The sequence below is a fragment of the Lacerta agilis genome, chromosome 2, assembly GCF_009819535.1.
Source record: "Lacerta agilis isolate rLacAgi1 chromosome 2, rLacAgi1.pri, whole genome shotgun sequence".
Classification (NCBI taxonomy): Eukaryota; Metazoa; Chordata; class Lepidosauria; order Squamata; family Lacertidae; genus Lacerta; species Lacerta agilis.
In genome coordinates, this window is record NC_046313.1 from 40,073,856 (window position 1) to 40,093,287 (window position 19,432).

Sequence of the window (19,432 nt, forward strand, 5' to 3'; positions counted from 1 at the left end):
GTACCTCTGGTTACGTACTTAATTCGTTCCGGAGGTCCGTTCTTAACCTGAAACTGTTCTTAACCTGAAGCACCACTTTAGCTAATGGGACCTCCCGCTGCCAGAGCATGATTTCTGTTCTTATCCTGAAGCAAAGTTCTTAACCCGAAACGTTATTTCTGGGTTAGCGGAGTATGCAACCTGAAGCGTATGTAAGTCGAGGTACCACTGTATTTCCTAGGAAGCCCCTACAGCTCAACACATCTACCCATGCCCATACAATCATGAAAGCCTTTTCTCTAGAAGAGGGGGTTCTAACAGAAAGGGGGCATAAGGTGCTGAAGCTGCCACTTCCATCACAAAGTATAAATCATTTAAATTTTAAAGGAAGGGAATTATTTATATATCTGTTATTATCTGCCCTTCACTGTAAGGCCCCGGGACAGGAGACAACAGAATATACAGTTATAAATATACAGTTATAAAAACAAAAGTTTTTTTTTCTATGAAAAGAATTGCAACTAAGTAAAACTGTTCCAGCCAAAACCAAAAGAGGTGGGTCCCACAAAACAAAATACTTTTAACTGTCAAAGGCCAGGGTAAAGAGGTTCATTTTCGGCATGCAACAGGAGCTGCAAAACAGACCTGCCCAAAGCTGTGTCTGTATTCCTGTTCTGCACTGTACCTTAAAACCCAGAGTCCTCCATACACAGGCTCTCTTCAGGTACTCCCCTTACCCCCACTAATTTTAGGAGCTGGTAAACACACACACACGGCCATCTTAAGCATATCAGGTGCTCTGCCGCGGCCAGCGAACTCGTGCTCCCGCGCTCCGCCGGGCAGCCGGAGGGTGCGGCGCGGCTGGCCAGCTCGCGCTCTGCCGGGCAACCGGAGGGCGCTGTGCAGCCGGGCAGCTCGTGCTCCGCCGGGCAGCCGGAGGGCGTGGCACGGCTGGCCGGCTTGCGCTCCCGTGCTCTGCCGGGCAGCTGGAGGGTGTGGCGCGGCTGGCCAGCTCGCACTCTACCGGGCAGCTGGTGGGCGCTACCGGCGGGCGCTGCCAGCAGGGCTGGAGGGCGGAGGCGCCCTCCAGGCCATTGCGCCCTGGCGCCTCGCGCTAGTAGGCTCAATGGTTAAGACGGCCCTGCACACACACACACTGCAGCATAGTAGCAGCTGTTTCATCATGCGTGAAAAGTACAACCACTTGGGTGGTGCATCTTTCTCAGTGCCCTTGCTGAAATGGATCCCAACCATATACATGTGAAGGCATCCTCCACTCTAATCCTACCCTACTTTTCTCAGAGCCCCACTTACCCTGCAGCTGCAGTCCGCCTCTCTATGCTTGCAATGTTTGCAAAGCCATGCACACTTTCCCACACAAGCAAAAATGACGTTCACTATGAACTGGGGCTCATTTAAACCACAACAACATAGAGATGGAGACAGAAATATGATGTCCTTTCTGGAATCTTCCAAAGTGATGGCTTCAAAAACTTTGTATTAAAGCCAGCCTTGCAGCAAAGGTTACACAAGCCTACATACAGTACAACCCTTTCAGTCCAAGAAGGGGAAGCACAAATACTTGGAGTGAACATGCAAAATTCTCTGTCAACTTGTTTTCTCTTGGAACCCTATAGCCCTTCTTTTTGTGCCCAATAGTGCTTTCTTTTTCCTCTAGAACCCATAGCATGACTTTGTCTCTGTCTGCTTGCCTGTCTCTCTGCAGCTCCCTCTCAAAGCTATGCTCAGTCCTCTTGTTCCTCAACCCAGAGATCTCTCTGCACTCCTGAAAATTTGCCTCCCTGGACAAAACAACAGTGCTTCCAGGAAGCGTCCCCCCCCCAGGGTACAAAGGCAACAGGTCTCTGCCTTGTTGTTCATCCACAACATAATGTATATGGAATATGGAGGTACACTTCTTCTGTTTGCAGAAGCTTCATTTGTTATTATTACTTCTATTACTATTTGTTAGTCACTTTCCTCACAAAGGTGACCCAAAGAGACTTACATTATAACTGTTGTTCATCTATTCTAGATTTTAGAAATGGTTTGTCTGCCTGTTTGTTTGTTATCTTATGTGTTTGGACACCTCTCGAGATATCACCACCAAACTTGGCACAAGGGTTCCCAAAAGGGGGTGAGGGCAGGTTCCATTGCCATTTGGACTCAACCATTTTGAATCAAGATGATGGAACAAAATGTGACTTTGGCATGGTTTTTGCCCATTTTTTGCCAGAAGTTTGGCTGCCTCTCAAGGTATCGTTGCAAAACTTGGCATGAGGGTTCCCAAGATGAGAGCGGCTGTCTTCATCATAGTTTGTATGCCGGGGGCCATTTTGAATTAAGATGGTGGAACAAAATGTGACTTGGGCATGACTTCGCCTGATTTTTGGTGTGATGGGTCCAAACTCGGAAATCACAGTACCCATTTTTAAATAACTTTTTTTTGGGGGGGGGGGCTTCTATCATCCTCTATGAAATATGTCTAAATTCTTTTTAAAGCTATCTAAGATAATGACGCCCATTACAACTTGTGGCCGTGAACCTCACAGGTTAATTGAACAAACACTTCCTTTTATCTGTTCTGAATCTCCTGCCAATCAATTTCATTGGGCGACTCCCAAATTCAACTATGATGAGGAAACCTATTACTTTCTCCACACCATAATTTTCTAAACTTCTATAAGGTCCCCCTTCACCATCTTTTTTCTTTTTTCTAAACAGAAAACCCCCCCGAACAACCCCAGACACTTGAGCTATCATAGGAAAGAAGTTCCGATCCCTTGGTCATTTGGCCTCTCATTTTCAGTTCCATTATCTTTGTTTGAGATGAATGACCAGAACTAAGCACAGTATTTCAAGTTTGACAGTACCACAGATTTAGACATGATACTTGCTATTTTATTTTCAATCTCTTTTCCTTGTAATTTCCAATATGGAATTTGCCTTTTTCACAATTGGTGCAGCCTAAATTTATGTTTCTCTTTCCTGCAAAGTCATGGTTAGTTCATGTGTTGTAAAGGACTAGGATTTTTTTTAATCCCATTGTGCATAACTTTTCATTAACTTACACTGAATGTTACATGCCAATGTCCATCCACTCAGTTTAGAGACATCCTTTTAGATCCCCCCCCTTCAGTCTGCCTGGGATCCTACCGTCCTGAATAATTTGGTATATTCCATGGTTGCTACGAAGGTCAAAATCTCCCCCCCCCCACGCACCCCAAAGTACTCATTCTGCACCATATCTGTAACTCCTTTTTTCATTGAGCATCTGTTGTTGTGTTTCTGTCAACTTCCCCTACTTTTCTACTCCCTGGTGAGTTTTTCTATAGCAATATACACTGCTAGCAATACACACACTGAGGGAAGAAGAAGAAGAAGAGGAGGAGGAGGAGTTTGGATTTGATATCCCACTTTATCACTACCCTAAGTAGTCTCAAAGCGGCTAACAATCTCCTTTCCCTTCCTACCCCACAAAAAACTCTGTGCAGGCAGGCTGAGCCATGCATGACTGCAACATGATGGGAAAAGTGGTACCAATTCCATCATATGGCTCTGAATCCAGGGAGGAGAACAACAACACAAAATATGCTCTCTGCATTCTCCCAGCACCACCAGTGGTAGGGCCTGCATAGGCCATGGTTGCTTCTCAAGCAGGCCTTTGGAATCTCCCTCAGAGCCACGTTCTGGCCTTGTGGCCTTATGTTCTGCAGGCCCAAACTCAATATAGAATTCAGTAACAGGCAGCAAAGACTTTAAACTTACTATGCACAGTTATCTTCCCCCTCATAACTAGCACATAACCCAGTGCGATAAGTCAGCACTGGAGAGCACTGAGTATAGATTGAGCCTAGCATGCATTATTCTTGGAAGTACTGAGGTCATACTGAAATAAAGGAAGAAATGTTGATCACCCTCCACACTAATAAATTGGGGACAGAAATCAGAAGTCCCAGCTCACACTTTCTTGCATGAATACTGAACAGTGGTCCTCTTTCATCAAAGGCTGTGAGTCTCAATCTCATGTGAGGTGGATATTGCTCTGGCCAGTAGGCTACCCAAGTTGCCATGGAAACGGGCCTGAAATCCAGAGTGTGCCCATAGCCAGAAGGCCTTTCTGGTGCTGTTTCAGTCAAAGGGAAATATTAAAGTGACACTTGATCAGTGCCTACCCAAGGCTCATATATTTCTCCTGCCCCGTACACCCCTGGGATCTGAAATTTAATGTGTGGTGATAACAGAGGGCCGGAACCAGGCGTGTTGCAGCTCTGGGGGGGAGTGGGATATAGAGAGATGTTTTGCTCCATTATTGGGCCGTCCTGTAGTCTCTATTCAACAAAAGAAGGGTGTAAACATGGGATTAAGTATTTTTGACACAGAAGAAACAACAACCCACTCCCCAGCCATAATCCCCATAGCCAAGCCTGATAACAGGCCCCTGCTGGCAGACAGATGCTCTGACAGCTGCTACTCGCCCCCCAGCTGAGCTACAATGGGGCCTTTGCTGAATTAAACACAATAGCTTCTCCATCTTCTGGCCCACCCCCTGTGCTCTGACCCACAATGCCAATCTCATTTGTAGGTTAAGGACAAGGAAATGTCCACTCATAATGGGAATGTGTACACTGTATTGCCAAGCGAAGGAAAATATCCACTGCCTTGTACAGGAATTTTTGGTTTGCACAGCTTGACCTGAAAGAGGAATGACATCTTGTGGGGGGGTCAGGGAAAAGCCTTGGGAACCAGATTTTAGAGAAGTGGGGATAGGAGCTGTCAGGACTCCTGGGGTCTATATACCAGACCAGGCCCATCACAAGTTGTTTGCACACACCCTCTGTGTTTTGAGTTCTGTACATGTGATATGAAAAAACATGTCACTTTTCCAGAGGGAGCCACAATGAATTTTTAATGAAATGCTGGGGAACAAGAAAACAAAATAAATGTGCTTTTTGCAGTGGTCCCTGCCTCCCATGCCCCCTGCTGTTGAATTCTCCCCAGTGCTGCAGATGGGTGCTTGCAATCACAGCAGGAGGAGTGTTTCCTCCTGAGCATTTTGACTCCTGCAAGTTTCCCCAACTTGGAAGGGGATGCTGACAGCTACTGCACAGAGGGAAGAGAGATACAACTGTCCCACTCTTGGCTTACTTGCCTGGTTCTCTGGCAACGAGACAGTGATTCCCCATGGAAGCTGAGGGCACAACATGAGCAAGCAGTTGTAAATTTCCTCATAGAATAAAAGAGTATGGCTTAGCTCAGAGCAGGACAAGAGATGGGGTGAAATAGGACCATATATATCACAGCCAGGGAACACTGTGTCCTGAACAAGAGCCATTCTCTCCACGTTCCCTACACCACCCAAATTTAATATGGGATGCAGGCAGAACAACGGCTGATGCAGAAATAATCCCCACTTCAGTGCCATCTTCCATACTCCATTGCAGTGACTAATAACATCTTGGACTAATAAAACTGCAAATGGGTCTCCAGCCTGAGAACACCTGCTATGAAGGGGCACAACTGAGTCTCAAGGAGGCAGGACCATACAAAAACAAGTATTCATTAACAACAACAACAACAACAACAACAACAACAACAACAACTGTGCAAAATATACAATAAAGAAGTTCAAGCTAAACTTTTGCAGCACAATGTATTCTACTAAACCTTGCCCACAGGAGACTACATCTCTTTAAAACCATGCAGTGGATGGCAGCGCCCACCACTCCCTATTTCCTAAAGCAAAGCAGTCTCTTGACTGAGGCCTCATATACTCATATATATTTTTACTCTGTAAGACTGGTAAGACACAGTGGGTGGGGCTACCTTCTTATCAGGATTGTAGGCACAATAGTTATAACCTGTATTGCAGAGTTGGTCAACTTCTGCACAAATTTTGGCAGTGGCAAAAAAAGGGGGAGACAATTAAAGAGTACACAGAACTCTGATAGGCAGAGAAGATACAAACTGAACTACATATGAGGTGTGAGGGGGCCACACCAACCATTGGTGTGCAGCCTCCAGGAGGTCTGGTCAAGGATGAATGTGGCCCTCAGGCTACAAAAAAAGGTTAGCTGCATGGCGTACAACAGTGTTTCTGTGACCAAAGAGGTTCACATACTATCACTGTTGACAGAAGAGCACCATGTAACCATGCTTACTGGTATTTATTCCTGTAAGGGAGTGTGTCCACAACCAACCAGTGACTCTGATTGTCATCAGTATTCAATAACTGTTAGCATTCTTATGACCATGTACCATGTGGAGCTAGCACTCACCCGATTTACTACTCTGGAAAGAAGTATTATTGATCATCATGATGGCTACAATTTGTGCAGCACTTTTATTAAAGTGCAGAGCACTTTATAAACTTTCTTTTTTGTTCACTCCCATTTGAATATACAATCAATAAGGAAAATACCTGCAGCTCTCTCAGGCCTGGTCCCCCTTTTCCCTACTTCACATCATCATTCCCTTGCTTCTTGCAACACAATACTCCCCAGCAATTGTGTCAGCACAAACTGATGGGAGAGATTATCCCCTGCAGAGCCTTTCATGTTAATTTCCTGCTTCACCATGCAAACTGACCCAAAGCATCCCAGCTTAAGCTAGAGATTTAACAAGCAGGCTGAAAGCTGCCCCCATGCTGCCCCTTCCCACTACTGAGAGAATGCTGTCCAACTCCAGCCTCAGCAGGGTCCCAAGTCTTTGTCCTGCAGCACTTCACCTTGTTTGCTCTGGGCTTTGTGAAGCAGGGCCAGGAGTATGCTTCCCCAGGCAGGGCTGTGTGCATTAAAGACACTTCAAAAACCCTCCCTAATTATGGATTTATCATCTCTCCACAAGGCTGCTCTCTCACTCTTTCTCTCTTGGGAAAAGACGCCGCTTCTTAAGAAACTGCCTAATTACATCTAAAACTGCCAAATTATTGCATTACCCCCAAGAGGGCGGCGATGTACATATCTCTGTAATGTACACCAGGGTGAGACAGCAGCCAGATGTAGGCCTGGAAGAGATTATTACACAAGGGAAGCAAAAGGGCATTTGTAGCGTGTCTGTAGCTGGTGCAGTGTGATCCAGTGACTGAACACAAGTTGGAACAAAAACAATGGGCTTTTAATTCTCAGGTTTGGGAGACGAGTAGGGCCTGGATGGCGAAAGCATAAAAAGGCTAGGTAGGAAGATGGATCCATGGATGAGATGCCTGTTTATTTACTGCATGACCATAGGGAAGCCTTCTCTCTCCCCATCTTGCAGACAGCAGGCTCAAGCCATTTGCTTTCCATGATACAGCCCTTGCAAGGAAGTCTCTGGGAGGAGAGGGAGAAACCGTAGCTCAGTGACAGAGCACATGCTTTGCACATAGAAGGTCCCAATCCCAGGCAAAGAACAAAGTAAAGAAGACTAGGTAGCAGATGATCAAAAATGCCTTTGACCAAGACCCCGCAGAGCTGCTGCCGTTCAAAGCTGACAATGCTGGCCTAGAGGGGCAAATATACTGACATTTTAAAAGGCAGGGGCTTACGGTATGTTCCTAAGCATGACTGAAAAGGCAGCAGCATGTGAAGAGACCTCTTTGCTTTCAAGTCTCACGTTCTTAGGCAGCTCTGTAGGCAGCAAAGGGTCCCAGAACAGGAATTCAGTTGGCCTCTCTCTCCAGCTTGGCTGGCAGCTTAACCTCAGCTACCATGTTTGGAGCACCTGTCTAGCCCAACACCTATTTCCACACAGGATTAGCATCCTCTCTTTTTACATCCCTTATCAAATCTAAATTCAGTGGGGGCATTTAAGCAGAGGCTGGACAGCCACCTGTCATGGATACTGTAGCAGCTCGCTGCACTGCAGGTCCTGTGCTGAGCAATGGGTTGGAGTAGATGTCCTCCCCAGCTTCTTCCAGCACTATAATTCTATGTGACGTGGTGCTTCTGCAATCTAGTCATGAGCCTACCGCTGATCACCTGTTACGTCAATTGCCCACGTGTCTAAGTAAAAGGGTGGTGATAATGCACAACTGCTGGGTGGCTTCTCCACACTTTGCCTTGAGGCCAATCAATTTCCATTTTAATGAAAAATCTCCTATGTAGGCCATGCTAGAGTCACAATATGGTGCAGTCAATGTGGGGGAGTTGAGTTGCGCTGCTTATCAGGAGTAGATCCCAAGGCTTGTGATACAGTTACCTTGCTGAAGCTAAGCAGCTCTTGAAACTGTTCAGTACTTTGGTGCCTGTGCACACTGCCTTGATGTACCGGGTATTCCATCATGGAAGAAAAGCAGGAGATAAATATCACACGGGCTAGCCATAGGTGCAATCACATTTCATTGCTCCAAACTGCAGCAGTGACTCACAACCCAAGTAAAGAATTGCATTTCCCCAGCAACTTTGGAGCTGCAAGAAAATCTTCTTCTTTGGCGACCACTCATAGATGAATAAGATTGTCTTCCATGAACACGGTCATAACAGTGAGTCTGTAAGTGACTGTGGGGACCAATTATGGATCCACACGTCCTTCCACAGTGGAGACTTAGGTTTCCGGTCGGGAGTTGATCATGGTGAGTGTTTGCCTTCCTCTTAGCTTGTTTCTCCCTTTCATCCTGAGTTCATGCTTCTTCAAAGTCCATGTCAGCTTTGGTAAAGGCTGTTCTCCAATTGGAGTACTCGCAGGTCAGTGTTTCCAAATTGTTGGTGTTTATACTACATTTTTAAAGATTTGCCTTGAGGGAGTCTTTAAACCTCTTTTGTTGAGCACCAACATTAAGTTTGGAATAGAGTAGTTGCTTTGGAAGATGATAATCAGGCATCCGAAAAATATGACCAGTCCAACGAAGTTGATGTTGAAGAATCATTGCATCAACACTAGTGATCTTTGCTTCTTCCAGTACACTGACATTTGTTCGCTTGTCTTCCCAAGTGATATATAAAAAAAATTCAGAGACACCATTGATGGAATCTTTTGAGGAGTTGGAGATGGCGTTTATAAGTGGCCCGTGTTTCACAAGCGTACAGGAAGGTTGGTAGTACAATAGCTTTGTAAACAAGCATTTTGGTTTCCCTGCAAATGGAGCTGCAATAAAATGTATTATCCTTGAAAGAAAGGTGCTTCCCAGTAGGAAGATAGTTGCATTCCATGTATCAAATGAACTACCACTGCACATTGGTTGTGGAATAAACTGATCAAAGTCCTACTTTCAACCTATTTATTCAAGCTGGAAACTACCGGTATTTCGTGCACAGAATGGCTCCATTTTTAAAGCAAAACCTGGCAGTAGGGGATATCCGTGTTTTAAATATCAACCTGCTACCATAAAAGTACTGATACATTGTGGTTCTGTGGCTAGCATTGTTTTAGGACTATGCTTAGAAGCAGCAAGTTAACTCAGCTGTCATATTCGATTCTTCAAATGGCTGCATTACATGTTTCTAGATTGGGGGAAATGGGGAAAGATACAACAAACTAATTATTAAGCACCCTCAAAGTCATTTGACAGGGGGACAATATTTTCCCCATTCTGTCAAGTCCCACCTCCCCCTACTTTAGAACAACAGCAACTCACAATGGCCCGAGCAAAGAGCTGCAAAAAAAGAAAAAGACAGTCTTCTGGAACACTAACTGAGGCCAGCTCCAGTGGATTTATTGGCATTCAGAGGTCTGGATTCCTCTTCCAGATACAAAGGTGCCCTGGCAACTCCTGGCATTAAGCTGCTTCCCCCACAGTGTGTCCTGTGCTTTGTATAAGGAGAATCACAGTTTTTATTAGGAGGAAATACAGAGCCCTCACGGACAGAGGCTGGCACAGAACTCAAGGTTTATGCATTCCATTTCCAGCTGCAGAAGAGAAACAGGAGAAACCGGTACAGTACGGAGCGTGTATTCTTGCTGCAATACGTGGCTATTTCCTCAGCTTGCAACTCATTCAATTCACCTCGCCGTTCAGCATCTGAGGCCACTTTCTGAAATGACACCAGGGGCCTTTCAAGATGATTGAAACCCCTACATTTTATACTTACTGCTGCCAACAGCAGCTGGTGCAGAGGTGCGCTGGGAGGTAAGAGGCCACTGCGACTTGCGAGGACCCACCATCACGTGCGAAATGCAAGGCTGCAGGGGTGGGGCAGCACTCCACATGCTTTACTTACTCATTCATTATTTAAAACTATTTTTAAAATGGAAATAGTTGCCAGCTGGATAGCAGTGCACTGCACCAGCTGCTGTCAGTGCCCATGACCACCAGCCTGGATGCTCTTAGCCAGTCCGAAGTCCTGCACACTGTGACTTTGGCCTCCCCCTGACTCCATGGCCATCTTGCTTCATCTCTTGCCAGAAAGAGCACTGGCTCCTCTCCCAATGGAAGCCTCTTCCTGACTCTTGCCTCCTGCCCAGCACATCACTGCGTTGGCCGGCACCAACCCAAGTGCTATTGTTCCAGCAACAGTAGTGCTTTATCCACTACAGACATAGTGTAGGTGGCAAGATAATTGTGGGAATCTTCTCCCCCCCCCAAGCAAAGGGAGATACACGCTTCAGCACAGAATAGGGTGACTGACAACAAAATCAGGATTAAGACAAAGCTGTATTTCCAAATAGGAGGACATTGCAATAAAGGATAACGTTGATGGTCAGCACAAATTTGTGCTTTGCTTTTCAGGAGTAACAGAAAAGCTCCCAGGCCATGGGAGTAGTTGGAGAATGTTCAGCCTAAAGAATAATAATAATTAAAAAAGGGAAATAATTTCAGCTGTGAGGTAGAGAGTCAGGACACATGTCACAACCTGAACCCAGCAGGTGCCCATGATTTTCAGGCAACCTCATTCTTCACTAAGCTCACATAATGACTGCAGTGGGTAGAACACTGGGATGAGGACCAAGGAAGCGTAAGCTCACATCTCCACTTAGCTATGAGGATAAAACTGTGGGGCAGGCATGTACTCAGCCCAAACTTCTTAGATGGGCAGGATCTAATGATACTACAATGATCCCAGGCTGCCTCTGTGTATATCCGGTCTTCCTGCTCTAGACAAACTGAGCTCTTTTAATCACACTTATTTGAATCCTCTAAAACCTTTTAAGAGAAGACTCCCTAGAAAAGACCCTGATGTTGGGGAAGATGGAGGGCACAAGCAGAAGGGGACGACAGAGGATGAGATGGTTGGACAGTGTTCTCGAAGCGACTAGCATGAGTTGGGCCAAACTGCGGAAGGCAGTGAAAGATAGGCGTGCCTGGCGTGCTCTGGTCCATGGGGTCCCGAAGAGTCGGACACGACTGAACGACTGAACAACAACACTACAATGATCCCAGGCTGCCTCTGTGCATATCCAGTCTTCCTGCTCTAGACAAACTGAGCTCTTTTAATCACACTTATTTAAATCCTCTAAAACCTTTTAATCATTTTTGGCAACTTCTCTATATTTCCTCTCACTTGATTACAGTTTTGTCTCCCCCACAATGGGACCCTGGATTGCCCCCAGAGTCTCACCAATGGGACATGTGTCTCACACTTGATGGAAGGATATAAAGCTGCCTTTTTATCTTAAACTAGAGTGATTACTAGAAAAGTATCTCACCCTGCCCCCAGCCTTTCATTCATTCCCTGAAAGCATGTCCTGCCCTGGAGCCAATTTTAACAAACTGTGTTTGGGGACAGATCTAGGAACAATATGGGTGCCTCCTGAATATTTAAGAGTATTTTGGCTTCAGAACAGTAAGACAGGAGCAAGGAATCTGTGGTTCTCTAGTTGCTGGACCACAAGTCCCATCATCCCTGACCATTGGCCATACCGAGCCAATGGAGGCCCTCTAACATCTGAGGGGTCTCAGGTTCCTCATCCCTGAAATAAGCAATTAAGGCAGGCTCCTACCAGATTCAGTATTTAAAAATTGTAATTGAGAAGCACAAAGCACAGAAGGGAATAGAAAGAAATGTGACAACCGAGGAGGGGGGCAGAGAGGAAGCTAAAATCCACATTTGAAGATGTTTGAATATAATTTTATATAAAATCTATTGAGGGGACTCTTCACAGAAGCTTAGCTGAGGGGGGAAATACAGATTCAGAATGGCATTTGGGATAGTCTGCACCAGGAACTAATTGGACTGTCTCTCCAAGAGATAACCACACACACACCCAATTCAGAGAGATGTCTGTGTTGCTGAAAAACTCTAGTATCTCTCCATTCTCTGCCACAGTGCAGACACGGTAACCCTAAGAAAGTGTTTTTGTGCTCGACTACCTGGATTGGGAGAACTTTGGGGCAGAGACTACTTTTGGTTCTGCATTTGCTCACTGCCTAGCACAGCAGGGCCCTGAGCACAAACAGGGTTGCTCTGTAATAGAAACAGTAATGTCACCATCATGCTGGGACTAATTCTCGCTCCTTCTGACTCTATTTGCACGGGGCTGTGCGTGGATCAATATAAGCCAATGCACTTGCCAGCTGATAAATTATCCTCACACAGCTTAGAGCCACGGCTAAGGTGTAACCCTTTATCTACCTGGCATGTAGGTCTTAAATTGGATGCAGGTCATCAAGCCTTTAGCAAGGAGATAAGGCTTCAAAGTAAAGGCAGATCACAGAATCAACCACCAACAGTTGTCATCCACAGAGTACTGGGTTTCCTCAAGCTGTGCTTTCCATCCTTGCTGGATTTCATTGGGCAATACAAGGGAGCAAGAGGAAAACAAGCAGGCCAGAGCTTAGCTCTTAGTTGTTACCTGACGACAGAATACGGACACTGACATCGGGGTCATATGGAGAAAGGTCTCCCCCACCCACCCACTGCAATGTGTGTCAATGAGAGCTGTGTGTTTTTATTTTTACTAGGATTCCACAGAATGCGCAAGTATGTACACAATGTGTGCTCTGCTGCCTAAACTTGATCAGAGAGCAGAATCAACATGCAGCTTGGTTAAAATCATCATTGTTCTGGAGGAAAGCTAGAAGATTTGATGCCAATATGAAGGTGAGGGGGCTTAGAAATCAGAATGCAAATAACAAGATTCCCTACATTCTTATGGTTTTAAGATTTCTTTTAAGATCACTTGGGCAAACCACCCATAGTATGGATCACCCTGAATCCCATTCTTGCATTTTGCCAGTCAACTGACGGACTGAAATACATTGGCAAAAGTTAAGTGTTCAGGCTGGGTCTTCTCTTGGACCATTCATGAATAATTATTGCTGGAATACACACACACTTACTGTGTCAGGATAATGGTCTCTCTAGCCTTATTTTTATCTCTAACATGCCTCATACTTAAACAGGTGTATAGCAGCAAATGGGGTTTCCAATAATCTGGTACAAGGGGTACTGATGTACTGGACTCCCAGCCAATAGAAAGATAAGACTCTGAGCTTTCTTTCTTTTTTTAAAGGCAATTCTCTAGCCCTCCTAGAAAGAAAGTTATGAAGCAAAATGTGCAGGTAACCTTCTAAACAATTCTTGTGACATAAGTTGGTTTGGCTGCTCGTGCCAGTCAATGGCCAATGAGTGAAAGCCAATGAGTGAAATCAGAACTGTGATTGACAAGTGAGTTGTTTGGACAGCAGGCCATAGGAATTCTTGGGGTCCTCAAGAGCTACTGTTTCCCCCTCCTGTTTAGTGCACTTTTCCTGTTCCATTCTTATATTCAAGTAGTCCATATCTCCATAGTTTGCCCTTCTTTCCCCCCTAGCAACCAGGATGCATCTTTCCTGTGATGGGTTCGTCTGAGATCAAGGACTCCCTATAAGTTATTATCCGCAAATACTACTGCACAATGGGTGGGTGTGGGTGTTAAAATAATAGCCCTTTCCAATAAATAGCAAATGCAAAATGTGAAAACTTTGCATAGAGGCTTAGGCATATTTCCTGCTGTGCAGGACTTAAAGCCAGACATCCATTAAGAATTCACTGTGCAGTTAACATACATGTCTACACAGAAGCTTCGTGTTAGGTGGGGCTTGCTTCCAGGTAAGTGGTTACAGAACTGCAGCCTAGGCTTTGGGTTGGCATTGGGGGAAAGCAGGGTTCTTGTGACCTTAACAGCTGTGTGCCAGGCAGAAATTCAACAGCTTAAGACTTTTCTACTATGGGAATATAATTATGGGGGAAAGCCTCCCCTATCCTCATTCTGCTTGTCAAGACATTTTATTATGTGCATGGCCACTGATTTATTTTTGGACCCTCCACTCACCTGCAAAAGAGAATACAAATTTGCATATGACACAGCACATGCAAATGTTATGCAAAGCTTTTGTGTCCTCTTTTGTGAGTGGGTCAGAGGGCCCAATCCACATTCAGTGTACTGGTTCCAGAGAACCCAGCTGGCACCCCTGACAGCAAAGGATACTAACAGAATTGTTTAGTCCTTATCAATCAATGGCAGCTTCTGACAGCCTAATGTTTAGGGTCAGCATCTGCAACAAAATGAGTGGCCTAACCATCGTAGTTAACAGCTGCTGATACCATCTTCCACAACTCTGTCTTGGCCCATTTTTAACCAATTATACAATTGCCTGTCACCATATCTGGTGGATAGATATTAAATGAAAAAGGAAACCACTCAGTTCCATGCATAATGTTGTATGTCACAAAAATCTCCTACAATCTTAGTTGTCTCTATTTTAAACAAAAGGGGTGTCCTTTAAGCTTTCACTTCTTGGTGTGAGCATATATATTTGTTGCTCTTGCCTGATCTTTTCCCAATTCTGTTACACCCTTTTTCTTTCATTTTTTTAAGCAGAGCAGCTGAGTTGTGCACCATCTCAAAATACTCCAATTCAGCAAGAAATAACCACATAGCACAGCAGGGACACATCTATACAGCTGATGCCGGCACAGATCCACATTTGGATGCATATTTTAAAATCTACTGCAGTGCTCAGTTGGGCCCCAATGGATGTGGACAGGAATAGACATCCATATCCCGGATCACTAAGTTTTGAGTGAGGCTAATGGCCAGAGCTGGATCGGAGCAATAAGGATATTTTCTGTATTGTTTTCTAGCCCATTTTTATTAACACAAGCCCTAACACTCTATTTCCCATTTTGGTGACAAAAACACATTGTGCAATGCTACCACGTTATGGAAATTATTCCAAGATCTATTCATTGAATACCGATAGCTCATTAAGAAGCCCAATAGGGTGGGAGATAATTTGTTCTTGTTGTTCCTAACTTTACACACTGGGACTCAAGTCTTGTAAGGACCAAACTAGACATGAAATGAAGTTGCACTTCTCTTTCCCCTAATGGATTGGATTTATTTATTTATTTTTAAAAAAAGGAAGAGGAGCCTCTGAGGCTGTGATCAGGAGACAAAGGAGTGGAGAGAGAGAAGGAGAGTTGCTTAACCCTTTTCCTTCAGGCTCTATCCTATCAATTGTGGAGAAAACAAAGCCTAATGGAAGAGCAATTTATTCATTTGTCCAATATATTTATGAGGCGCCCTAGAAAATAACTTTTCTAGCCATCACAGAGAATTATAAAATGTAAGAATAACAACCTACAGCAGCCCAAAAAACTCATGATCACAGGTATTCTTTTTTTAAAAAATAGGTCTTAACAGGTTCACTTCTAGGTTTGTGGTTATCATTACAGGGTACTCTGACATCAAGAGAGTCCCCAACTGCCCCACATGGTTCCCTACATACACCCTATAACATCTGGGAGTGCTTTGGTTCACTTATCCTAGCACCCAATTATTTAATGCCTCTCTCCCTCCACACACCATGGATTCAAATCCCTCTTTAAAACATTCCTCTTCCATAGAAGTCATTAGCTCAGCATTTCCCAAACTTCAGATGTTTTGGAGTACAAATTCCTGTCAGTGGCTGGGGCTGGAGGGCATCAGTTTAGGGGAAGCCAGTGTTAGTTCATCCCTTTAGCTTTCGTCTCCCAATAAAACTAACCCTAAGCAAGTGCAACTGCCCTTGCACATTTCCTCCAGTTACGCTTGGCTCTGTCACTATCTCCTCCCACAGTTCTCACTTCCTTGGTTGAAATTTAGACGTGGTGGAGCAAGGACTGTGAACATTGATGGCTATGTTAATGTACACGGTGGACACAGGTAGTCTGGCCTCGGTTTCTTCTTGCTCTGGTAACCTCCACATTAGTTTTCTGCAATGTGTTGTTTGTGGGGATGCTTTTGAAGATTACTCAAAAATGGCACTTAGTGCAGAATGCAATAGTCAGGTTACCAACTGGGACCGCAGAAGTTGTACACCCACTCCACTGGCTGATGGTCCATTTCCAAGCTAAATACAAAATCCTGGTTCTTACCTAGATTTATATGTCTTAGGATATGGGGACCACATCAATCTGCCCACATGCTAAGATCACATTAGGTGGCTCTTTTCTGACTGACTGACCTTCAGTGATTATTAGGTGGGGTCTGCTAGTGAACTAACAGGGAGAGGACCTTCTCGGTTGTGGTGCTTGCCTGGTAGTGGAGGCCAGTTCATTAGAGCCAACAGGGCACTGCCAGCTTCTTGCTCCAGTCTCAGGTTTGCCCTTGTAGAACTCAGCAGGGAATGGGACAAAATGAGAATTTGTTGGCTCCACCTGTCATTGGCTCCACCTACTGTTGCCTGCCCTGCCTTCTGTCCTACCAGTCTCAGTGGGCACAACTGTTTCCTAAGCATCAACTCTTATGTCTTTTTGGCACAAGTCAAAGATAAGCCATGCCTTTTAACATCTCTGCTGAATTTGGCTTTTATCTGCTATGTGCTGCAGGTTTATGTTTTTACAGCTCTGCAATTTTATTGTGGTTAGTTGTATTATTGATTTTATTCTTTTAATTGTTCTCACTTTGTAATCCACCCTGAAAGAGATAATGTGAAATGGTGGCAGACTGGCTCACACATGCACCTACATGTACACTGGACCCAAAATCTTTAGGGGCAAGACTATAAAGATCCCTTATGTGGCAATTTATATTTCTTGAGAAATCAGAACCCAAAGTGTGGCTTTCTTGATCTTTGAAACCCATGCAATTAAACCTGGCTGCCAGAACTCTGATCCAGCCAATCTGCCCATCAGGCTTCTCTTTTGCCACTACTGGAGTTGCCTGACAGATGAAATGAGGAATGCACCTTAAACACTGAACTTCTTGAGATCCATCCAAAGTATTTAGGATTCATTCACTCTGAGTACTCAGGGCCCTTAGGAATAGCTTGCTCGCTTCAAATGAAGCATTTTAAGAAACTAATTTACTGCAAAATAAGGATGCTGTTTACAAAAAAAAGACGTGGAATATGCTGGAGCAAAAGGAAAGCAAAGGGTCTGCAAAACACACACAAGGAAAATGTAACTCCTAGTTTAACACTTAGATTTAACACTTATATTACATTCCTAATCCTGAATTCAGACTAGTGTGGTCCCCTCCAAATGTTGTTGGACTAAACTCCCAATACCCTGTAAGTAGTTTCTGCATGAATAAAGCCTTTGAACTCCAGAAACTGTAAATCATTATTCCAATCTAATTCACCCAGGCTACAAGGTCTGCTAACAAAATGGTGGCATGTTAATGAGTGGCTCTCATATTTAGAAACTGGGTGTATGGCTTGAAGGAATGGATTCATAGTCTAGGGATACTCCTGCAGAGGTGGTTTTGCTGTCAAAGAGTCTGTGACCATCTCTAGCTGGTGCACTAGCTTTGGTTATTCCTGGTACAGGACAGTCTTCGCACCTAGGGACTATATAATTGTAATGTGCTCTACATGGGGTTTCCCTAGAAGACAGCCCAGAAACTGCATCCAGTAGAGATTGCTGTTGCTTGAGTAATGACAGGTGCTTCAGCAGGAAGTCATTTTATGGGAGCAATTTAAGAAGTCAGTGTTAATTTTTAAAGACCTAAAAGGTCTGAGGCCCAACTATTTGTCAGAGCGCCCCCTCCCACATCTGCTTGCCCAGATCCTGGGGCCCTGCTCATTGTTCCTCCAGTGAGCATAGCTTTCTGTGCAATGATATGGGGCAAGGCCTACTGTTGTGGTGCTCCACCTGTGGAATTTTCTCCCTCAGGAAGATGACATTTTTGTTGGCATTCCATTGCCAAATAAAACACTATCTGTTCTCCTGGGCTTTTGGAGGAAACTAATTGAGATTGTCAAAGACCCTGTCTTATTTGATGCTGCTCTGTTTCATGATGACTGGTTCTATTGCTGATTGTGTTTTAATTTTTGTTTATACTGTTTTAATATCATGTTGGAAACCACCTTGTGATCACTTGTATGATAGAGGGTGGTACAGATGAGACCAATAGTGGGACCAACAGTCAATAAGGCAGTCACTGCATGCGCTGTAGAGGGAAATGAGGAGCAGATGGGGCTCATCAACGTGGAAAGGTAGCTCATCTGGGAGAAGAATTATGTTTTGTATGCCTCCTTCCGGCAATTCCTGCAGCCAAGAGGGGTGATTCTGTTGTCTGGGCAGCCCAGAACCTCCATATACACTGCCCTGGAGAACTATAGCAATTGTCTAAATAACTAAATACAATTTAGCTAAGCACAATTATGCACATGTGGAAAGCAATGTAGCTTCCAAAAATATATAATCAGAGAAGACATACAGTTGTGCAACTCACACAGTAGTTTACACAGGTATAAACTTGTTTCCAGACAATGAGTTCTCTCTCTGTTTTTTGTTTTTTTTTTAAGTTATTTGTGAAGTGACCCTAATTGGTTTGAGCATGAGTTTTTGTATGGGATAGAGGGCCTTTGACCGTCAATTACCATCTGTGCCCTCAAGCATGATGATTTATCACTGTGCTCAGGATTCATCAGCATGAATTATTCTGTCCCTGGATAATTCATTTGCTCACATGCACACTGCTGATTCCTCCTGGAAGCTAGACACACTCCCTGTGAAAGCAGGCTCCTTACGGAAATTAAAAGGAGTGAAGGTCACTTTATATGGTCACCTGATCAGATCGTCTGCCAAGGTGTGCATTGTGTGGTTTTTTTATGGTCTTTGGTGACTCCAATGAACACGGAGGAATTCACACAGTCACTGTAGAGCAGGTGATCTCTTGACTGTGAGATTTAGGGTGGCCACTTACTTATGCATTGCCAGAAAAGAGAAAATGCATCACTGAAGCATGACTTACATTAAATGTCCACAGGCTGGTTTCTATTGATGCAAACGCAAAACTAATTACCATAATCTACCGTAAACAGAAACCCACATCTCACCCTAGTGCAGGAGTTTGTGACCAGATGACCACAGTCTGCTGCTCATGTCCTAACTGCTGATATGACTCTTTTAGGGCCCTGTTGCTCTCTCTTCTTTAGAGTTCTTTAAAATGGACTGGGGCTGGACTGCCCTCCAGACAGAGGATGCATTCAAAAGAGGACTCTCAGTTCTTCAAATAGAGGAGTGTTCTCAGTAAGGTAAGCCACCCGATGCGAGATGCTGTGATGAGCGACCAGTTTCCTCTCAGGCTCGGAGTGTTCCTCCATGGGGCTACTAGACCTCCTTCT

General features: G+C 44.6%; 1 protein-coding gene across 6 annotated transcripts in view; it reads right to left on the minus strand.

The window, feature by feature from the left end:
* ADGRL1 (adhesion G protein-coupled receptor L1) overlaps positions 1-19,432 on the minus strand; it is a 129,528-nt gene that overhangs the window by 68,866 nt on the left and 41,230 nt on the right. The window lies entirely within an intron of this gene.